This window comes from Gymnoscopelus braueri (genome assembly GCF_963280865.1).
Source record: "Gymnoscopelus braueri genome assembly, chromosome: 3".
NCBI classification, from domain to species: Eukaryota; Metazoa; Chordata; class Actinopteri; order Myctophiformes; family Myctophidae; genus Gymnoscopelus; species Gymnoscopelus braueri.
In genome coordinates, this window is record NC_137612.1 from 50,829,938 (window position 1) to 50,851,025 (window position 21,088).

The following is a 21,088-nucleotide window of genomic DNA, read 5'->3' on the forward strand; positions in this document are numbered from 1 at the left end:
GAGGCTGCTTATGAAGCGTTCAGAAGGCACTACGTCTCCTATGGGGAATATGCCAAGGAACCAGATCGCTACATTGATGATGATGATCTGTGTGTGAAAATAGGCCCAAGATACTATAACGGCCAAGATGCATATGATGAAATATTAGCTTTGTTTGAAAAAGAAAACCCTGATAGAAATGAAGAGGCTTAGCGGACAACACCGCAGAGGAAATGCTGAAGAGACAAAGTAACATTTACAGCAGGAGGATATGAAGGCCTTCCCCAACCCCCCCAAACAAGAAAGAAAATAAAGCAAATAATGACGCAAAAAAAATAATATATAATGATAATCCCTGCATATCTCGAGAACCATCCGACCGATACACTTCAAACTCGGCGTGTGTGCTACCAAGGACCAAATCTCTAGAGTGTGCCAACAGCAGAACCGGGCGGTGCTATTACCTTAAACATGAAGTAGGAATAAACTGTTCCTGTTTAACACGAAAAAGGAGGTCGTGCTCCCAGAGGCAAAAACAAATACTTTTTTTTTCTTTTTTTTTAACCGAATGGCTTCCCAGACTGCAGAGGACCTAAGGGAGAGCCGTGCCTGGTGTGAAGTCGGTGGGATCAGCGGAGCTCCAAATGTCAACAAATCCCCATATATGGAGTGCCCTGATGTCATCAATATACTGTCCTCATAGATGGGCCTCCAAGTACTATGATTATGGATACTGCACTAAACACTCGACCCGAGGGGGTTCCGTGCCCGGTGTGGAAGTTCAGATCAGCAGTTCTCCCAAAATATCAGTCATTCCACAAAATCCCATTTATGGAGATTCCCTGATGTCATCGGTATGAGGTCATAGTGCTGACATTGACTTGCCTCGAAGTACTAAGTACTATTGAAGCCGTCAATGCTTGTTTTAGGAGCTGGGAACCATGGGGAACAGTGCAACGAATGCGCAAACAGGAGAGTCCATCTGTGGGTTCTCCGCTAAGGACATAGACGGCAACGAGGTGTCCCTAGAGAAGTACAAAGGCTTGGTTTGTATCGTCACTAACGTGGCCTCTAAATGAGGAAAGACCAAAGTGAACTACACTCAGCTAGCGGGAATGCACGCCTCGTACGCTGAGGAAGGTTTACGCATCCTGGCTTTCCCCTGCAACCAGTTTGGAAGGCAGGAGCCAGGCACCGACGCCGAGATCAAAGAGTTTGCCAGAGGTTACAACGCAGAGTTCGACCTCTTCAGTAAGACTGAGGTGAACGGAGACAACGCTCACCCTCTCTGGAATTGGATGAAGGCACAGCCCAACGGCAAGGGGACGTGGCTGTTGGGAAACGACATCAAATGGAACTTCACCAAGTTTCTCATCGACAGAGAGGGGCAGGTGGTCAAGAGATATGGGCCATTAGATGACCCTGTTGTGGTTGAGAAGGACATGCTGACACACTTGTCTCAACCTTTTGAATTTCAAGGACCCCCAGTTTGATATGATTTGGGCAATAGGTCTTTTTTTATGTCTTTGACCCCAATCTCCACAAATTCCTCAGTGTTAATTGAACTGACTAACTACAGACCAGTAAGGGCTAGGGACCCCCTGGAACCCTGTTAACTCTTTAAACTGCCAGATTAATAGTGTGACGCTACTGCCAGTGAAAACGAGCGATTTTACTGACCTTTGAAAAATCATGGAATATTATCCGTGATCGCCATCCTCACGGTGATCGCCTCATTACACACAGGGGTCTCGGGAGTCCCGGAAAAAAAGATTGTCCGCTCGTGGTAACCCGTTGCATAGCTGTGGCCAGTTGAATGTGGCTTGTTTTTGCCGTAAAGCAAGAGGAACGGATATTATTTCCCACAGGAAATAAACAGGAAGTAAATTAGCCGTTTAAAAACAAAATGACGTCAATTCCGGGTCTGTCGTCATCTGGTAGTGAAAGCATCATTCATAGGGTAGCGAACAGCGTCCACTGGTGGAAAACCCACTGAAAACACAAATCTTGTCATTCTCGTCAGTGGCAGGCTGCGCCTTGGCAGAATCCGCAGGCAAAGAGTTAATGCAACAGATTCCTCCGCCCGTGTGTGCGTGCCTTGGCCTCTCCCATGGGCCGCTGGGTTTTGGTGGAGGGGGGGGGGCGTATCTGGACCAGTGACGGCCTGTCTTGTAAACCCAGCAATGGGGAGGACAGGCCTGATGACCCCTAGCGTGCAACCAGACCCCCCAGAGCCACCCCCCCCCCCCATTGTACCCCATATAACCAGAGGGAGGATCATAGACGAATGGCTCATTTCTATTGTCGCTCAACAAAAGAAAATATATTTTTTCTGAGTAAGTAGGTTGGAGTGGCCCTCGCGAACGATGGCGTCTATCCCCTTTACAATGCAGTGTTGAGAACCACTGCACAGGGGTGGAAAGTAACTAAATACATTTACTCAGGTACTGTACTGTACAATTTTGAGGATTTTTTTTACTTTACTGGAGTAATTCCAATTTTCAATACTTTTACTTCTACTCCAGTCTCGGAGGCAAATATTGTACTTTTACTCCACTACAGTTATTTGAAAACTTTAGTTACTAGTTACTTTGTAGATTTTGATTATTACTACAAGACATGCATTATCCACTTTAGCCATATACTTCGGCTATTTGAAAATAGACGATCTACAAGATCACAACGCGTCGCATCGCGACGCGTTGTGAGCTTGTAGATCGGCTATTTTCAAAAGATTTGTATAGATATTGTGAAATGGGACATTCTGCATAATGAGTACTTTCTACTTTCGGTACTTTAAGTACATTTTTGATGCCAATACTTTTGTATTTTTACTCAAGCGGCCATAGCTGAGTGGTTAGTGAGCCCGCCTAGGGAACCAGCTGGCCCTGGTTGCCCCAGGTTCGATTCCAGGCTATCCCAGCATATGTGCCGATGATATGAAATTTGTCCCTGAGCAAGACTCTTAACCCCAATTGCTCACAGGTTCTCATTGGAAACAAGACTGCAAGGACTTTCATGAACGACCTGTTAAAAGGAATTATCCTTATCCTAAGTAAATTTTAAATCCCAGTCTTTTACTTGTAATTGAGTATTTCTAGATTGTACTGAGTACTTTTTCCAACACTGCCACTGCATTAGGACGTGAACACATTGCAGCCAGTCTGTATATAGCGCTGCTTCAGCACTGAACACCACAATGTGATTTGTGTTGCTTTGTTCACTGAGTGCACACATAGTAACTTACTATTGAAAGCTAAAGATTGGATTTCTTCTTTTTTTTCCTCTCTCCCCACTGTGTGGCTGGTAGCTCCATGGTGCCTGGTTGATATTGGATAACGTTGCTGTCAGGCAGAAAAACCTTGTATCTCCATAATTCACCTTTTTTATGTTTTTTCCCCCCCGGAAACTGTATGGCCTACTTCGTGGTGCAAGAGTGTCACACAAAAGTAGCGAAAATAGCTGATCTACAAGCTCACGACACATCGCGATGAGATGCATTGTTAGCTTGTATATCTACTATTTCTGAAACATTTTGAAAGTGAAAGTGGTTTGTGGTCTGTGGGTTGTATAAACCTTTTTTTTTATATATATATTTTTTATCTTTATTGATAAAAACAGTAGACTGACAAGAAACGGGGAGAGATGGGGGGGGGGTAACATGCAGCAAAGGTCACGCTGTCAGGCCTAGGTGCCCAGACGGTTACGCCAACCGTCAGGGCCTTATAAAACATATTTAGCCAATGAAAAGTAATTAACAAGAGCGTGTGACTAGATAACTACATTGGATTCATTGGAACGCAGGTTCCCCATTTCCTGAAACCTGTTTTTGGATGTACAAGGTTTCCACCTGACAGCCTCAATAAGAAACCTATTTATATGTACAGTGATATCCTTTGGAGGAACAACAGTACTGAAAAGAAGGGAAAAAATGGGAGGAAACTAAAGAGTCCTCAGTGTTTTGGATGACATAAATGAGAGGCTCAGCGCTGCTATGCCTCAGTAAGCAGCTCATCTCTGGGCAATCTTTATGGGGCGGCAGTGGCTCAGGAGGTACAGAGGCTCTTTGTTTGGGAATTGGACGTTTCCCGGTTCGATCCCCTGCTTTTGATTGATTGATTGAATACTTTATTAGCAGTTTGCAGAAAAAAAGGATATGAAGGTACAGTTCAATACAAGGTCAGCGAAGAGGATTTAAAATCCATTTTAAATTTAAAATCCAAGAAATCCAAGAAAGCTCCTCCTATAGCGTAGATGTGAGCAAGACCCTGTGATATCCAAGCCTTTTAATTTCAAGGACTCCCAGTGTGGTATGCATTAAGGCCAATTGACCCCACTTTTGATTATGATTTGTATCTCTCTGACTCCAATCTGTTAATTTATCTCTGGGAGTGTACAAATGGAATCAAATGGACCCGTAAGGGTCCATTTGATTCCATTTGTACGCTCTCAGAGTTGCACGCCCGTAAGGGTCCGATTGGTTTTCTATCAATCATTTAGCTGGGGACCCCCTGGAGGCCCCCTCAAGGACCCCTGAGAACCACTGCCCTAACTGCTCCTGATGACGCACGTTGTAAAGTGCTTTGGATCAAGTGACTCTCAACCTTTTTCGTTCGTTTCAAGAAGTTTGAACAAGATATCCATACTTCAAACGTATGTCCAGAAGAAATACGCAGGTGGTCTGGAGGAAGATTTCACGGCCAAAAACGTTTCAGTTCAGAGAATTTATTAAAGAAAACGAGAACACCTCAGCAAGGCCACTCACTGGCTTCTGCAGCTTATAATAAGAGGAATGAGTGTTTCTGAATGTTGATATAGTATAGCACTCCAACAGTGGTGGAGCAAATACTCTGTTAAAGCTTAACTTAACTTAAAGCTCTGTTATGTAAATTAGTTTTAGTGAATAAAATGTTATTTTGTCCAATCCTTACGGTAGAGTATGTCAATCCAATATACTGTAAAGTATACCGAAAGTAGCTAAATACATTTACTCAAGTTATGTACTTAAGTACAATTTAGAGGTATACTTGAGTATTTAAGTTTTTTGACAAACCTTTGGCAGCAGCAGGTTAGATATACTGTAGACCTTCGGACAGAAGCTTTGTGTGGTGCAATAGGCTGCAGAGGAAGGGTGGATTGATTGATTGATTGATTGAATACTTTATTAGCAGGTTTGCTAACAGTACAGGTAGTACAGTCAAAGGTTATGCTAAATGGATAACACAAAAAGCCTCAGGGGGGTTGTTTCCAGTGGTGGAAAAAGTACTCAATTGCTTTACTTAAGTAAAAGTATCAATACTGCAATGTAGAAATACTCTGTTACAAGTAAAAGTCTAAATTTACAGGAGTAAAAGTGCAAAGGTATCAAAATGTACTTAAAGTACCAAAAGTAAAAGTAATCATTATGCAAGTTTTCAAATGTATAACAATCATTTGAAAAGAGCAGATCTACAAGCTCACAATGCGTCTCATCGCAACACAGAGTTGGAAGATCGGCTATTTTCAAATTGCCGAAATGTATACAGAGCTGAAGTGGTTAATGTATGTTTTGTAATAATAATCAAAATCGAGAAAGTAACTAGTAACTAAAGGTTTTCAAATAAATGTAGTGGAGTAAAAGTACAATATTTGCATCCGAGATGTAGTGGAGTAGAAGTAAAAGTATTGCCAATGGGAAATACTCAAGTAAAGTACAAATACCTCAAAATTGTACATAAGTAAATGTACTTAGTTATTTTCCACCACTGGTTGTTTCCAACTTTCCGTTGTGGTCCATAATAAAGACCACTTCAACTGTGAGTGTGAATACAATGTGACAGTATTTACCACAAATAGCAATGCTACAGAAAAAAAACGGGGAGAAAAAAAACGTTTTCACTGTGCATCTGCAAGCAGGTGACAGCTTTTAACTAACAGGTACAGTACTCGGTACAGTACTCCCTGTTTTAATTAGGCACATCAGTCACAACTCCCTTATAGAGGCACAAATATAACCCCTGTGGAATACTGGAATAAAACAAACCCATATAAAGAACAATAAACAGCAGCACATAACAGCAATATTTATTCAGTTTTTCTTCCATTTTGTCTGACAGAGAACTCCTTAACCGTTAAAGTGTCTATATAAGTGTCTGCAACAAAAGTAACAGTACAATAAATGGAATTAAGGTAACCACACACTATAAATCTAGCTGAAAGCTTGTAAAAAATAGATATTTTTAGTCTGCTAATGAGGCCAGTAAAAATCTAATTTGCGCATAAATTCACCTTCAGTGGACTGGACATCAGAGAAGGGTGATTCAGACTGCTTTGACAGATTCTAGATCTCTGTCTATTTTTAACTGGTCCCAGATTTGAAAATGATGCTCTCTGTTGGCATTGGTTACAGTCACAGTCATAAATAGCCAGAGTGCTGCTATATAAACATTTGGTAACACTGACTGTAGCGTCCTTCCTCTTACAAGTTGCAGCATTTATTGCCCTTGCTGAGGTGTACTTGTTTTCTTTCATAAAGTCTCGGAATTGTCTGGATTGCCTGAAAGTAAGAGCTTAGAAGGGCTTATAGCGCAAAGTCAAAACTGGAAGACGATAACCAAGGACCGTCGGTTCTCTTATCGATCTCTAGGTGTAAGCCTATATACAGTACCGTAGTACAACAGAAAGGTTTCTGATATCATGTAGATTCTCGTGACGTCTATTGAAAACGTGTCTGGCTTGCAGACAGAAATCGGGCGTGTGCCCCGTGAGGCACGTCCGAGTGAGTGCCAACGTCGAGATGGCTCCACTGACAATCTATTTTGTTGCTTGACATTTTGATAACATAATCACATTGCTATTGTAATGGCAATTATTATTGTATGGCAATTTTTTAACTTTTTCCAATGTCCCTTTACCCGTTGCCATTAATACACCGGTAGGGAGATATCTTACACACACCCAGTATGTGTAATTTAGTTTGTTGTTTATTGGCATAGTTGCACAGAGACATGAACATATAGCAGGTTATTCCGATGTCTGTGTGTTGTAACGTGTTGCTCTGTATTGGTGTGGTGTGTGCGCTGACTGCACTCACTTTACTCCTATGTCACCTGTGTCCTCACACCCATTACCAGGCTGCCGTAGGTGTTAGAAAACGCAAAAACCTTTAGAAGGTGTTTTCTCAGCTTCTAGATCTCTGGTTTAACAACCTTCAAATAAGCAAATCTTAAAATATATTTCAATCTATGACACATCATTTGAAAGCTTACATTCTGTACTTTCATAATTTGTAATAAAAAACAAACTCATAAATGACCAAGGCCTACATGTGGAACAAAGCTCTGGACTTTGATCTGATACTGTACATCGTTTAATTGATTGAATACTTTATTCAGTTTGCAAAAACAAGACACGGTGGCACAGATTTATACAAAAGAATGCTAAAAGCAGTGGTTTTCAAACTTTTTCATGCCAAGGACCCCTAAATTGATATGCATTTTGCCACGGACCCCCATCTGAAAATGTTGTGTCAGGGACCCCCAGAAGCAAAGATTTTAGTTAAAAATGTTTGCTTAAAAAAATATATATATTCAAAGATTTGCACACATTTTCAACATTTTTCAAAAATAGCAGATCTACAAGCTCATAGCGCGGCACTCGGTGCCGCGCTATGAGCTTGTAGATCTGCTATTTTTGAATAGCCAAAGCTAATTGGTTAAAATGATTGTGACGCTATGTTAACTAATTTTGCTGGGGACCCCCTGGTACCCCCCCAAGGACCACTGGTGGTCCCCGGAGCACTGGTTGACAACCACTGCTAAAAGGATGACCGAGATAAGGATGACCGAGATAAGCCCTCAGGGCTTGTTTCCATTAAGGCCCTGTGTAAAAAAAGACATTTAAAGACAAACAACAATATACAATAATATGCAAAAAAAACATCATATGAAAGAAAGATGTACAGTAAACAGTTTGAGGGGGGGTGGGGGCATTTCCGGTGACTTTCTACTTTTTCCAGTGGCCAGTTTCGATTGGCCATATATAGGTGCTCTTTTAGAGCGGTTTTGAAGGAGGGGAAGGAGTCACACTGTGTATGGCTGTTTGTAGAGCATTCCACATTCTGGTGGCAGAGCAGTGGAACGAATTTGACCCAGTTTTTGTGCCGAAACTGGGTTGAGTGAGATCAAGGGGGCTCCTTCTGGTGTTGTGCCTGCCCTCTGTGTGTCTTTTACGCTATTAAAGTAGTCTGACAGGTACATGGGTATCCCTGTATTCTCGCGTATCTTGAAGACCAGGCCCAATGCACGTTGCTTTGATAATAATAATAATAACTAGAAAATGTGCTCCTCGGAGCACAAGTCTCCGCCAGAAGACCTGTGCTATTTTAATAGCACGGGTCGTCTTGGTAGAACGGGTCGTCTTGGTAGAATGCGCGTGGTTTTTGGTGTTCTGCAGGGGCGTCTGAATATGTAGTGTCTGCATCTAAAAAATGTTCTTCTTGAAGCAATGTGTCATATGGGAGTCGTCGTAATTGACTGGTTTGTTCAAATGCTTGTCTGTCTTCTTCATCTTCATTGTCTTGAACAGTTTCAGCAGTTGATTGGTGTGTTTGATCTATGTCAGTTTTCTCTAGTGCTACATAATGTATTTGATCAAGGTGGCCAATTGATACAGTATTAAGACTTCGGCCTTGTTGTGGGATCAATTCAACTCTATAGTCCTCTTCTGTGTTACTGTTGTCCTCTTCTGCGCCTTTGCTTGACCAATGTTAGGTGTTCTCAGAGGGACACACACACTGGAAGGTACTGGAAGGTACTGAAGGTACTGTTCCAATCAAGACTGATTGATCCTGTCTTACCTCACTTCAAAAGATAAATGGCCTTTTGAAGTGACACACCTATTTATAGGATTTTATTTCGTCATGCGTCCCTCTAGCCAATCAAAGGCATTGGTGTCAACATATTGACACGTGTCACGTGGAGCTTGACCAATGTTAGCTTGGCTAGGGGCCATGCTAACACACGGCGGGACGAAGCGAAAACATACTCTCCACCTCCGGCGGAGACAATAATAATAATAATACTTATATATATAGCGCTATTCATAGTACCCAAAGTCGCTTTGCAAAACAAATAAAAAAGAAACAACTTTATTAACAGATAAAGTCTTTAAAAGGCTACAACTTGAACAAGGAGAAAAACACAAGCTAAGACTAAAAGGCAGAAAGGGAGATTTGATTTAAGTTAGGCGGGGAAAGCGAGTCTGAAAAGGTGGGTTTTTGAGGGAGGCTTTGAACACTTTACAGGCTTTGAACAGGCTTTACTCTGTCCTCTACCCTGAGCCATCCCACCCTAGCATAATGAGCAGGGCTTAGGTGAGTTCTGGGTGTAAAGGCGGTTACACACCGGCGAATATGCGAATATACGCAAAATTCGGACTCGTTCCGAATAATTAAAAGACGCTTTTTTCGCTCCGCGAAACTGGTGTGGAAGCTTGCATTGACTTTATAAGGTTTTAAAAAAAAACATATTATTCGCATGAAAAAAATCGCCCCGGTGTGTAAGGACCTTAAAGGTATCATGACATTCATTTTCACTTTTTTTATTTTCAATGTTTTATTTGGGGTTTTATGACCTCAATTACACCCCAAAAACCTGAACTTAGAACATTCAGTGGATTTTCTGTGGTCTGGGGTTTTCTGAATAATTAGGCTGAAAAGTAATCTGAGCTTGGCCCTTCGACAGTGAGGTCACAGTCGATTAATCCCGCCCACTCTCCTCCTCGCCCCTCCCCTCCCCTATCCTTTCCTTTGGGGGGGGCGGAGCAGAGGTGATGATTGACAGGCAAAATCCCTCACCAGCGACACCCGCAGGCAAAGATTTCTTTTTTCATTGCAGTTGAAAAGGCTTTAGAAATGTGAGAGAAAAACACCTGCCATGGATCACTGGAATGGAATTTTCACTTAAAACTTTTTGTACACTTTTGAAGGACCAGGACAAAGACTTTGAATGTGGTGTAAAAGTGAATGTCATTAAACCTTTAAGGCCTATAGTAGTAACCTGACCAGTTTGTTTTGAGAGGTCTGCTGTTTTGTTTTGAATGCCTTTGAGGTGCTATGTACGTGCATAGTCGAAATAACGTTGGATGAGTGCTCCTGCTAGTGTCCTCAGTGTGTTCTTAGTTCTTACTGACCACTGAGAAGATCCTGAATAGAAAACTTGTTCTTTGTTGACTTTTCTGATGACTTTTGTTGCCATTTTTTCACTTGAGACTTTGGCCTCTAAGATACAACCCATAGGTAATGTTGTCTTTCCTTGTGACTGTCAGGTAGAAACCTTGTATGTCCAAAACGGATCCGTTTTTAAATCATTTTTAAAAGGATTTAAAATAGTGAGAGAAAGAATTTGCATGAATGTGCAAAAAGAATATCAGCGTGTTGTACACGTGATAGTTTGCCCAAATAATTACTTATTTTCTATCAATTACACCCCCCATGAAGCCTTGAATTCATGGAGATTTTTTTGTTTTTGTTGCACTCCTACAGTAAGCCAATAATTTGATGACCAGGTCATTGGTCAGTAGGAGACTCACCGGAGACTCCGCTGGTCATCAATTTATTGGCTCAGGAATGTTACAAAAACAAAAAAATCTCCATGAATTCAAGGCTTCTTGGGGTGTGAAAATAAAAACAAATGCATATCAAACTGGGGCTACTTGAAATTCAAAAGGTTGAGAATCACTGCTCTGCAGTATATCTCCCTTAAAAAATATTATCATAAACTATTTTCTGATAAGACGGGGGCGGCCAGGTTCATTAAACTGCCCTGGTGGTGTAGCTTTCTGGGGCCGTATATCTCGCCTGTACTCCAAGCCTCCCTGAGGGGGGCGTAAATGGCTGATTCATGCCTCGTCGGAGCTCGCACCGACGGTGCCGCGCGCCGAACATAGCCGATCTACAAGCCCACAACGTGTCACGGACGCGACACGTTGTGGGCTTGTAGATCTGCTATGATCGGCGCGCGGCACCGTCGTACGACGAGGCGTAAAACGCACTTCCACTGCATGAGGAGTCTGTTCTCCAGCGTCTCCAGCCTATCAATTACAGCTGCACTCAGCACTTTCCCGCTAAAACGAGGTGAACTGACCTATTTTGTAGCCCGTACCGCTGGGTGGAAGTGCATTTTGCCGATGCCAAGGGAGATACACTTACTGTAATTTAATTTTAAAACTCTGTTTCGCAATATTTGGCACCGACGGCAAACCATGCAGTCGGCTGCCAAAGATGCAACACACGCACGCACACACACAAAAGGAGAGACAGACAGAATTCCATCAGCAATGTAATTAGAGTTGTGTTTTTGTGAAGTAATTACATTCATTGGTTAATGTTGTACGTCGCAGGTAAAGAGGCTTCGACCAAATTATTGTTCTGCCAATATATTGTACCAATTTGCATATTGAGTGATATTTATTGGGAGTTTTTCCTCCAGACTGTTGAATACCGTACCAATGACGTTTATTAGAGAAGGGAGGCAGTGGCTCTGGCTCTGCCGGGAGAGGGATAGTCTGGTTACCTAACGTGCAATCACGCTTCAGCATTTCCTAATTCCCCCATAAGATGGGAAAGCTACACTCTCATTGACTGCTGTTTTCAAATCACACCTCCTCATTTCCATTTAATGGAAATGCTCGATTCTAATTAGCTGGGGAAAAGATGGAGGTGGAGATAAAGAATTTGGAGACACCTGATTCGTTTTTCTGCAACCAACCAGCAAGCGTTCCTTCCAGCTTCTCTCATCTTTTTTTTTTCAAGCACAGGTGTGTTGATTAGGCTACAGCTGAACTTATGGTGAACTCTGCTTGCAAGTTGCTATGACATCAAAGGGGCTCCAATGGAGCTGAAACCTTGCCCTTTTCCAGTAAAGAGTTTAATAGCAATTATTTAAAAAAATGTGTATATTTTGCAATAAATCTTTATTTCTACAGCTGTACTTTTGACTTGTTTCTACCAAAGATATCTGTAAAAATAGCAGTCAAGCAAATATATTTTATTTTGTGTGTGTTGTGTGTGTGTGTGTGTGTGTGTGTGTGTGTGTGTGTGTGTGTGTGTGTGTGTGTGTGTGTGTGTGTGTGTGTGTGTGTGTGTGTGTGTGTGTGCTACACGCTGCATACAACTCAGTCCATAATTATAATATGGTATATATATATATACTGTATGCATACACTATAATTATGGACTGAGTTATACACACACACACACACACACACACACACACACACACACACACACACACACACACACACACACACACACACACACACACACACACAGTAGCACAAGACTGTATAATCTATGTCACACACTTCATATAAAGATCAGTCCATAATAATTCAGCTCTGTACATCATACAATTAACACATTGAATGCCAAAAACGGTCCGGACCGTTTTTGAGGGTCCAAACGAGAAGTGCCGAAAACGGTCCGGACCGTTTTTGACCCAATTCTATTTTTATACATGTGGGCCACGTGGGGCGCTAAAACGAAACTTTGACATCACCCAAGGAGTTTCTGAGAATAAGAGGCTGGATGTGGCTCCATGTCAAAAATCCTTCCGGTCGGCGTTTTCAATGTTATCTCCTTGACTAAAAGCTTAATATCTCCATTTCTTTTTAACGTGGTGGAAACGAGCCGTTTTCGATCGGCGATCACGCTGCAATGGAGGGTCGCGTTGGAAATATTATTGTTCCAGGCGTTAGTCGGGACCCTCCGCCGTCTCGCACGCACGCTTTGTTTACATGCACTTCCGCGTCTGGGCTTCTCACAGCACGAAACGTATAACGCAAGTGGATGGAAGAAATGCAGGCACTCAACGTATAATATTTTAATAAACCTCTGGCACCCAATGTGTTAAAATATCACTACAGTAAAGTATTTAACAATACAAAATATAACTACTTGGCTGTATGGCAATCTCATAAGACACTGACCTCTTTGTGTCACTAATTAAATGATATTTGAAAGATTCATATCACTTGGTAAGACTTTGGGTGGGTTAGAGAGATGTTCCGGTCGGGAATCGAACTGGTGACCTTTCGATCCACAGCTCCCCCTTCCTCCTCCCCCACAGCTTCTCCTCCCCCCTCCTTCCCCTTTTTTCCTCTTCTTCCCCCCCTCACCCAGGCTATTGTTCCCCAGCTTTAACTGAGGAGGCAGTGCAGCCGTCTAGGAATCGGAAGGTTCCTGGTTCGATCCCCGCGCCTCCTCCTATGTCCGCGTGTCGAAGTGTCCTTGAGCAAGACATTAAACCCTTCCCCTCCCGATGAGCAGGGCGGTGCCTTGCGTGGTTTTCTCCACTGTTGGTGTGTATGAAGCTCCATTGAATTGTGTGAATGTGAAATACATTTGGAGCTTTGGAAAAAGGCACTATATAAATGCAGTCCCTTTACCATTTAGAAGTACTTTTCGGGGCAATTCTATTTTGAATTTGCAGGAGTTTTTTTTCTTTGTTTTTTGTACTCAATGTTTTATAATAAAAAGAGAATCGCTCTAGTAACGCATTCTTTAGCTTTTGTTAACTTATTTGCACAGAAAAGTTCAAATGAATATCGGCACAAGATATTATCTATCGCCAGCGTCAGTTAAAAATAAAAGTGGTATCTGTGTTTAAGAAGAAAACCCTACTGAAGGGCCTGTTCACACTAAGCACGTTAACGTTAACGATAACTCGATAAAATATAAACGATTATAAATTAATATAAACTATTCTAATTGAAGTGAATTGCAGTGTCCACACCATCGTTTAGATCACTTTCAGCATGATCTTCTGAACAATAGAAACATTGACAGCCATTACAAATCCATCATGCAATCAGTCTCATTCACCTTCGCAAAGTTTTGTTATGGACGGAGATGAGGAGACGATGATTATGAATAGCTAACGCTAGCCGGTAGGCCAGCCTGATCTCCAGAGATTACCGTAACATTGCACGGAACGAGTGCACTTCATTCCGTGGATAGCCGCCTCGGAACTCCCGAATTGCGTGCATATGTACGGCGAGTCCCACGGTGGGCGTAACCAGTCGCAACCCGGAAAAACCCGGAAGCAGAGCAGTCCCCACAAAAAAAATTACGATTCTGTGCCTATCGGTACATAACTCAAACGGCGCTGAGTAGGCACAGGCGAACGTCCCACCGTTCAGGACGGCAACTCGGTCGCCTTAGCTCCCTCGGTGGTCCTTCACGGGGTGACAGTTCGCCTGTGACTGCGCGCCTCCGAAATGGTTTTGTCACAAAGGGAGCGCCGTACATATGCACGCAATTCGGGAGTTCCGAGGCGGCTATCCACGGAATGAAGTGCACTCGTTCCGTGCAATGTTACGGTAATCTCTGGAGATCGGGTTAGGTAGGCTCTTGAGGTAAGGCCATTACCTCAGGTAGGCTTTGCCGTTCTTCAGTGTGGACGCTAACTTAATTATCTTTCTGGTTGTAGTTATCGTGCTTGGGGCAAAATGGCCCTTAATTTAGGACAGTTTCTTGGTGGGGGGGGGGGGCGTGTGTGTGTGTGTGTGTGTGTGTGTGTGTGTGTGTGTGTGTGTGTGTGTGTGTGTGTGTGTGTGTGTGTGTGTGTGTGTGTGTGTGTGTGTGTGTGTGTGTGTGTGTGTGTGTGACAAGGTCTTTTGGACTCTGGGTTATCCTGTTATTTGGCTGTGTCCATTAATTCCTGCAGAGTTGTCCTTCTGTTTGTCCTCAGTGCAAAAACAACTCAAAACCCTGAGGGGGTGAGTCCCTGTGAACCCAGTTTGTCACACCTGTCCTTGTGAATCCAGGAAATGTCATTATCATCATACTGTATCTGCCATATTGCTTGTACTTAAGTAGTCACGAAGGCCTGGTAATAAATTACATCGGTATATCACTGTTGAATACACAGTTGCTCTAGGGCAGTGGTTCTTAAATGTATTTGTATTTGACCCCTATCTGAAAATATTTTGCGCCAAGATTTGTGTTGTGAAAATATGTAGTATTTTTTTAGAATTAGCATACGTGTTGTGAGCTTGTAGATCAGCTAATTTCAAAAGGTTGACACATTTTTAACATAAAAAAGAAGTGACATGGGCCATTCATAATGAGTACTTTTGCTATGGTACTCTAAAGGCGGCTTTCCATATACATGGACTTACCTAGCCCCACCCCACACCGCCCACCACAGCAACGGTTTCCACTACAATGAAGTGGGTAGAGTGGTGTGTAAGTGGTACTAAACTGGTGCCTAAAAAGTACCCAGTCTTGGGTAGGTCTGAGCTGGGCTAAGCGGGGCTAAAGCTGTGACTGCTATTGATTGGTCGGCTCACAGCTGTGTCTGTCCACTCAGGTCTCTGTAAAATGTAAACACTACGGTAGCAGTGTTGCCATGTCCACTTATTATAAGCGACATTGGGCTTATTTTTCTGTAAAGTTGCTTGTAAATATTGGTAGTACTTTTACTCCACTACAATTATCTGAAAACGTATTAGTTACTAGTTACTAGTTACTTTTCAGATATAAATGATTACATTATAAAACATACATTAACCACTTAAGCCCTATTTTATACCTAGGTTATTTGAAAATAGCCGATCTACAAGCTCACAACGCATCGCATCATTGTAGATCTGCTATTTTCAAACATTTTAGTACTTACTTTTGGTACCTTAAGTACATTTTGATACCAATAGTTTTTGTACTTTTACTCAAGTAATTCCAGACTTTCACTTGTAGATGCTTCTACATTGCAGTATTGATACTTTTACTTAAGTAAAACATTTGAGTACTTTTTCCACCACTGCTTGTTTCTAAAATGTAGTTGATTATTTGGGGCTTGTTTCCATATGTTGTTGAAACCAGTGGTTCTTAAACATTTTCATGTATTTGTCAACATTATATATGTATATATATTTTTTAAATAGCAGATGCACACACTCACAATGCGTCGCATCGCTACGCGTTGTGAATTTGTAGATCTGCTATTTTCAAATAGCCGTAGATAGTCGCTTCTTTTGGGATTGTTTTCATAGACCTGATTGCTTATTTTTTTCTGCTAAACCTGGCAACAATGAATGTGCGACGATACACGCTAATAATGTTTTTTATATAAGTGATGGCAACGTGTTTAGACACCACACAGGTCTTCCCAACAATAGCGAAGATTAAAGTCAGGGTGAACATGGCCAAATAATAACTTAAGAGCCAAACTAGCTCTGAGGAAGCAAGCTAGCATTTAGGCTAACCCTGTAGCCTGAGGCTAAGTTGGTGTGTTAAAGAAAGGGGCGTTGATTTCCTTCGGGAGGGGAGGGGAGGGTGGGGATTTTGCGAGTGGGGACTTTTGTGCAATGGAAACGCAAGACATTTTGAAGCGGTGTGGTGCGGTTCTGGACTGTACTGGACAGTGTCGTGCTTAAGCTGTGATGGAAAAGGGGCTTAAGTATGTTTTGATGCCGATACATTTGTATTTTTACTCTTTGAATACAGGCCTTTTACTTGTAGCAGAGTATTTCTATATTGTGGCATTGCCCTAACCTGTCCTCTCTTCTCATCAGCATGTGTGCTATCTGTTGAAATTAGATGCGCGGGTGGCGTGCTGCGTTCATGTTATCAAACGCGTCACGGTTGTTGATGTAGCATGAGTCTGGCTGCGTGCTGCGCAGGTGTCTGCAAACAGCTTGTAACGGAGATGGACTAATGTACTAATTCACCCCCCGCCAGGTCTTTTGGATATCACCTTTATTTCACTAGTAGGAAGTCACCCTGAGATTGGAAACTTGTTTTACAAATGAGAGCTAGCCAAGACAGGACCAAAGCAGTATAAAACAACATAAAACAATTATTTTTTAAAACACCCCCAAGGAAAAACAATAACCAATGAAGTACACAACAAATTGCTGGCAAGTATGAGATGATAACGTTTTGTAACTTTGCAGTGACTTGCATTCAGTGTAAAACAAAGAAAAGGTGGGTTTTGAGTGTGGTTTTAAACGTGGTGAGGGTGGGGGCAGCTCTGATGTGATGCCGGGAGTGAGTTCCACAGTGACGGGGCGGCCACCGCGAGAAGGCCCTGTCACCCCCAGGTTCGCTTATTTGTCCTGAGGGTGTCCAGGAGGTTGGCATCACCCGACCTGAGGGAGCGGGATGAGAAGTGTGGCGTTGGATGAGTTCAGAGAGGTTGTTGAGGGCTTTGTAGGTAGTGATTAGTATTTTTGAAGTCTTTTCTGTGCTTGACTGCAGTGGAGGTAATGGAGGACTGGTGTGATGTGGTCCCTAGATTGGGTTCTGGAAAAGATGACCATTTTCAACAATTCGACCTTGTTCACACCATCAGCTAAAAATATCAGCGTTTCTTTCAGGGCTTTTAAGGAAATTGCTGCAATCTGGTCGAGGAGAGTGGATTGGGTCATTTTAAGAAACTCAAAGTTGTTCCTCGGTGCTAAACTTTCTACAAATCACAAGAGGCGTCGAAAGTGGGTCGTTTTCTTAATTCCACTTTTTTTTTTATCGTTTCCAGATGCAGGCCATGTTGACTCAACTCTACATTTCCATGTCAATTGCAATTTTGGGTAGACTATTTCTGAGAATGATTATTTACTGTTCTGTGCCTATCGGTATGCAACTTGGAACGGCACTGAATCAGCAGAAGCTGGCTTCACGCCACTCACTCAACTAGGGCTCCCTGGCCTGGGGCGTGCCTCTCTGGGCCTCAAGCCCGCTGCTGACAGCGCGGACTAAACATCCCAAAACACTGCCATTGTCCTTTATACTTTTAACAGTAAACAGAATTGAAGCCACCACGGGACCCCCCCCCCCCCCCCCACTACATCGCATACAATTGTGTTGCAGATTAACCTTTTTAGATTTCATAGATGGCTTCATTAACTATCATCAGTGTTGTGTAAATGAATGTTTATTGTTCACTTCAGACATTTAACCACAAACCTTCAATACTTGGTACTTGATTTGCTCCTTTTGCACCTCTTTGCCGAAAATAGCCGATCTACAAGCTCACAACGCCTCGCAGCGCGAGGCGTTGCGAGCTTGTAGATCTGCTATTTTCGGCAAATGTTCCTCAGAATAGAGATGCTAGGGTTCAAATGGTTAATTAAAAAAAAAGAAATCCTATCATAAAGATTTGGCGGACCCCTGGAGTAACCCCGAGGACCCCTAGGGGTCCCGGACCCCCTGTTGGAGGTTAAATTGAGAATCGACTCGCAAATTTGGTCCGAAAAATCACCCAAGTACTCGTACTTATTATTTCCCCTACATCGTTCAGCCATGCTGGTGCTGCATGCAACGAGGCAATCCATCAAAGTGAACGTGGTTTACACAGTGCTTCACAAGCTTCTCTTTCATCATGAAATGATGGACAGCACATTGATCCTCAGAGAGAACAGGCCTGTACCCGGTGTCAAGGATGGTCTGGTCACATCTATATCAGTGGTACTACTGGTACCCACCAGAGACGTTGTGAAAACGTGTAACATTCAACAACCTCTAAGCCAAGTGCAGCAGTGATTCTCAAAACCTTTTTTCATTCCAAGGACCCCCAGTTTGATTATGCATTAGACCAGTGGTTCTCAAACTTTTTCATGTCAAGGACCCCCAAAATGGATATATGTTTGGCTGGAGACCCCCATCGGAAAATGTTTTGTGCCAGGGACCCCCAGAAGGGAAGATTTGAGTTAAAAACGTTCGCTTGAATATATATTCAAAGATTTGCAAAAAAAATTAAGATTTTTCAGAAATAGCAGATGTACAAGCTCTGAGCAAGCTATGAGCTTGTACATCTGCTATTTTTGAATACCCCCCCCAAGGACCCCTGGGGGTCCCCGGACCCCACTTTGAGAACCAATGCATTAGACCACAGACCCCCATTTGATAAAGATTTTTAACGGGCGGCCATAGCTGAGTGGTTAGTGAGCCCGCCTAGGGAGCCAGAGGCCCTGGTTGCCCCAGGTACGATTCCAGGCCACGCCAGCATATGTGTCGTCGATGAAATGAAATTTGTCCCTGAGCAAGACTCTTAACCCCTAATTGCTCACAGGTCCTCATTGGAAACAAGCCCGCAAGGACTTTCATGAATGTCCTGTTAAAAAGGAATTATCCTTATAACCCTTTAAGAACTGAGGCCGATTCTAGAATTGTCTTCTAAACAGTTTTCTGAAAAACTATATATAAAAAAAGCTATATATCGTTGCTGTCGGGCATAAACCTCTGTGTTTTTTCGTAAATGAATGCCCTACTTGATCACACTACAGCGTCACACAAAAGCACCAAAAGTAGCAGATCTACAAGCTCTGTTAGATCTGCTACGTTTGCTATTTTTGAATTTGAACCCTAAAAAGTAACAGTTTTGGACATAGGGTTTCCACCCGACAGAGACGATATATAGCTAAAGTCTAAAATGACACAGATGCTTTCCTGATTTTAATGGGTTCACTTATTTAACGATCTAGCTAAGTGTGGGAGCTTGTAGAATGTAGATCGAATATTTTCGATCCCCCCCCCCCAGAATAAGGACACTATAGCCTATAGGGTTCATGTCATTTAGCATGAGCATTCACACATCGTGCCTCCTGTCTCTGGAATGCTCTCCCTCCAGCTGTTAGAGATGCAGACTCTTTGGAAATGTTTAAATCTAGGCTAAAAACCCATCTTTCTCCTTACATTACGGTTCCCCCTAGTTTTATCGATTTCATCGTTATGTCCACCTCTTCTTACCTTGTGGCAGTGGCGGAACAACTCAAAGCCGGGCCGGGAGGCACAGCACAGTGATCAGGCCCCCCCCTGCGCATGCACGCACGCGCGGGTTTTCGGCAGATTCGGTCACTTTTTGGGGGGCTTTTTGTCACTTTATTTCGGTTTTAGGGTTAGGTTAGGGTTATGTTGTTTAATTCATATTTTTGCCTGATTTTACCGATTTATTATCTGACGGCCCGGGCCCTCCTGGGTCGTGGGCCCGGAGGCGGCCGCCTCCCTGGCCTCCCCGGACGCTCCGCCACTGCCCTGTGGTTTTTAACCCATTTAGACCGGGAAAGAATCTGTGTAATTTTTAGATTTCTTTGGGCTATTCAAAAATAGCAGATCTACAAGCTCGTAGCGCGGCACAGAGAGAGCTTGTAGATCTGCTATTTTCTTTTATTCGTGAAAATGTTAGCAAATCTTTGAATATATATATATTTTCAAAGCAAACATTTTGTAACTCAAATCTGTGCTTCTGGGGGAACAGTTTTTTGAAAAAAACGTATGTTGCTATAATCAGCTAGCCTGGTAAACCCTCCCTCCGGAAATCTCATTTCCATTTGATCACTCCTGGAATCAAATGGAAATGAGATTTCCGGAGGGAGGGTTTACCAGGCTAATAATCAGCGGCCCCAAACCTTTTTCATGTCAAGGACCCCCAAAATGATACGTATTTGGCCGCGGACCCCCATCTCAAATATGTTGTTCCAGGGACCCCCCAGAAGCAGAGAATTTTTCACGAAAATAGCAGATCTAGATGACGACGTGTTGTGAGCTAGTAGATCTGTTATTTTCAAATAGCTTATGTATACAATAGGGCTAAAGTAGTTAATGTATGTTTTATAATATAATAATTGATAATTGCAAAGTAAGTAGTCACTAAAGTTTTCAGATAAAGCACAATATTTATAAAATAGCATTTAAAATAGCAGATCTACAAGCATACAACGCATTGCATCGCGACACGTTGTAAACCTTTAGATCGGCTATTTTCGAGCAAAACAGTCGAGTGCCATCAGGTGTTAATTTTGCTAACTAAAACTATGTCTGCCTTTTTCATTGACAAAAACTAAATAAAAATTGCACTATGATGACAAAACTATGACTAAATATATGGACAATTTCGTCAACAAATAAAAACCAGACAAAAATGTTAAGGAGGGACGAGTGGAGAAGAGATCCAGTAGAACTAAGACAAGTCATATTATGCTTGGGTGTCGCTCTCCGAAAATAGATGATATACGAGCTCACAACGCTTGTAGATCTGCTATTTTTGGCATGCAGCTAAGTATGAATCAGGCATTACAACGCCATCGTGGCCCACCAGAATACATTCATGTCGACTAAATGAACTGTTTTAGT

General features: G+C 42.5%; 1 protein-coding gene and 1 pseudogene across 2 annotated transcripts in view; both read left to right on the forward strand.

Moving 5' to 3' along the window:
• gnai2b (guanine nucleotide binding protein (G protein), alpha inhibiting activity polypeptide 2b) overlaps positions 1-21,088 on the forward strand; it is a gene marked incomplete at both ends in the record, with an annotated part of 121,068 nt that overhangs the window by 57,322 nt on the left and 42,658 nt on the right. The window lies entirely within an intron of this gene.
• Positions 921-1,472, forward strand: LOC308082932 (phospholipid hydroperoxide glutathione peroxidase-like; annotated as a pseudogene). Its single transcript has one exon. The product of its transcript is annotated as a phospholipid hydroperoxide glutathione peroxidase-like (transcript).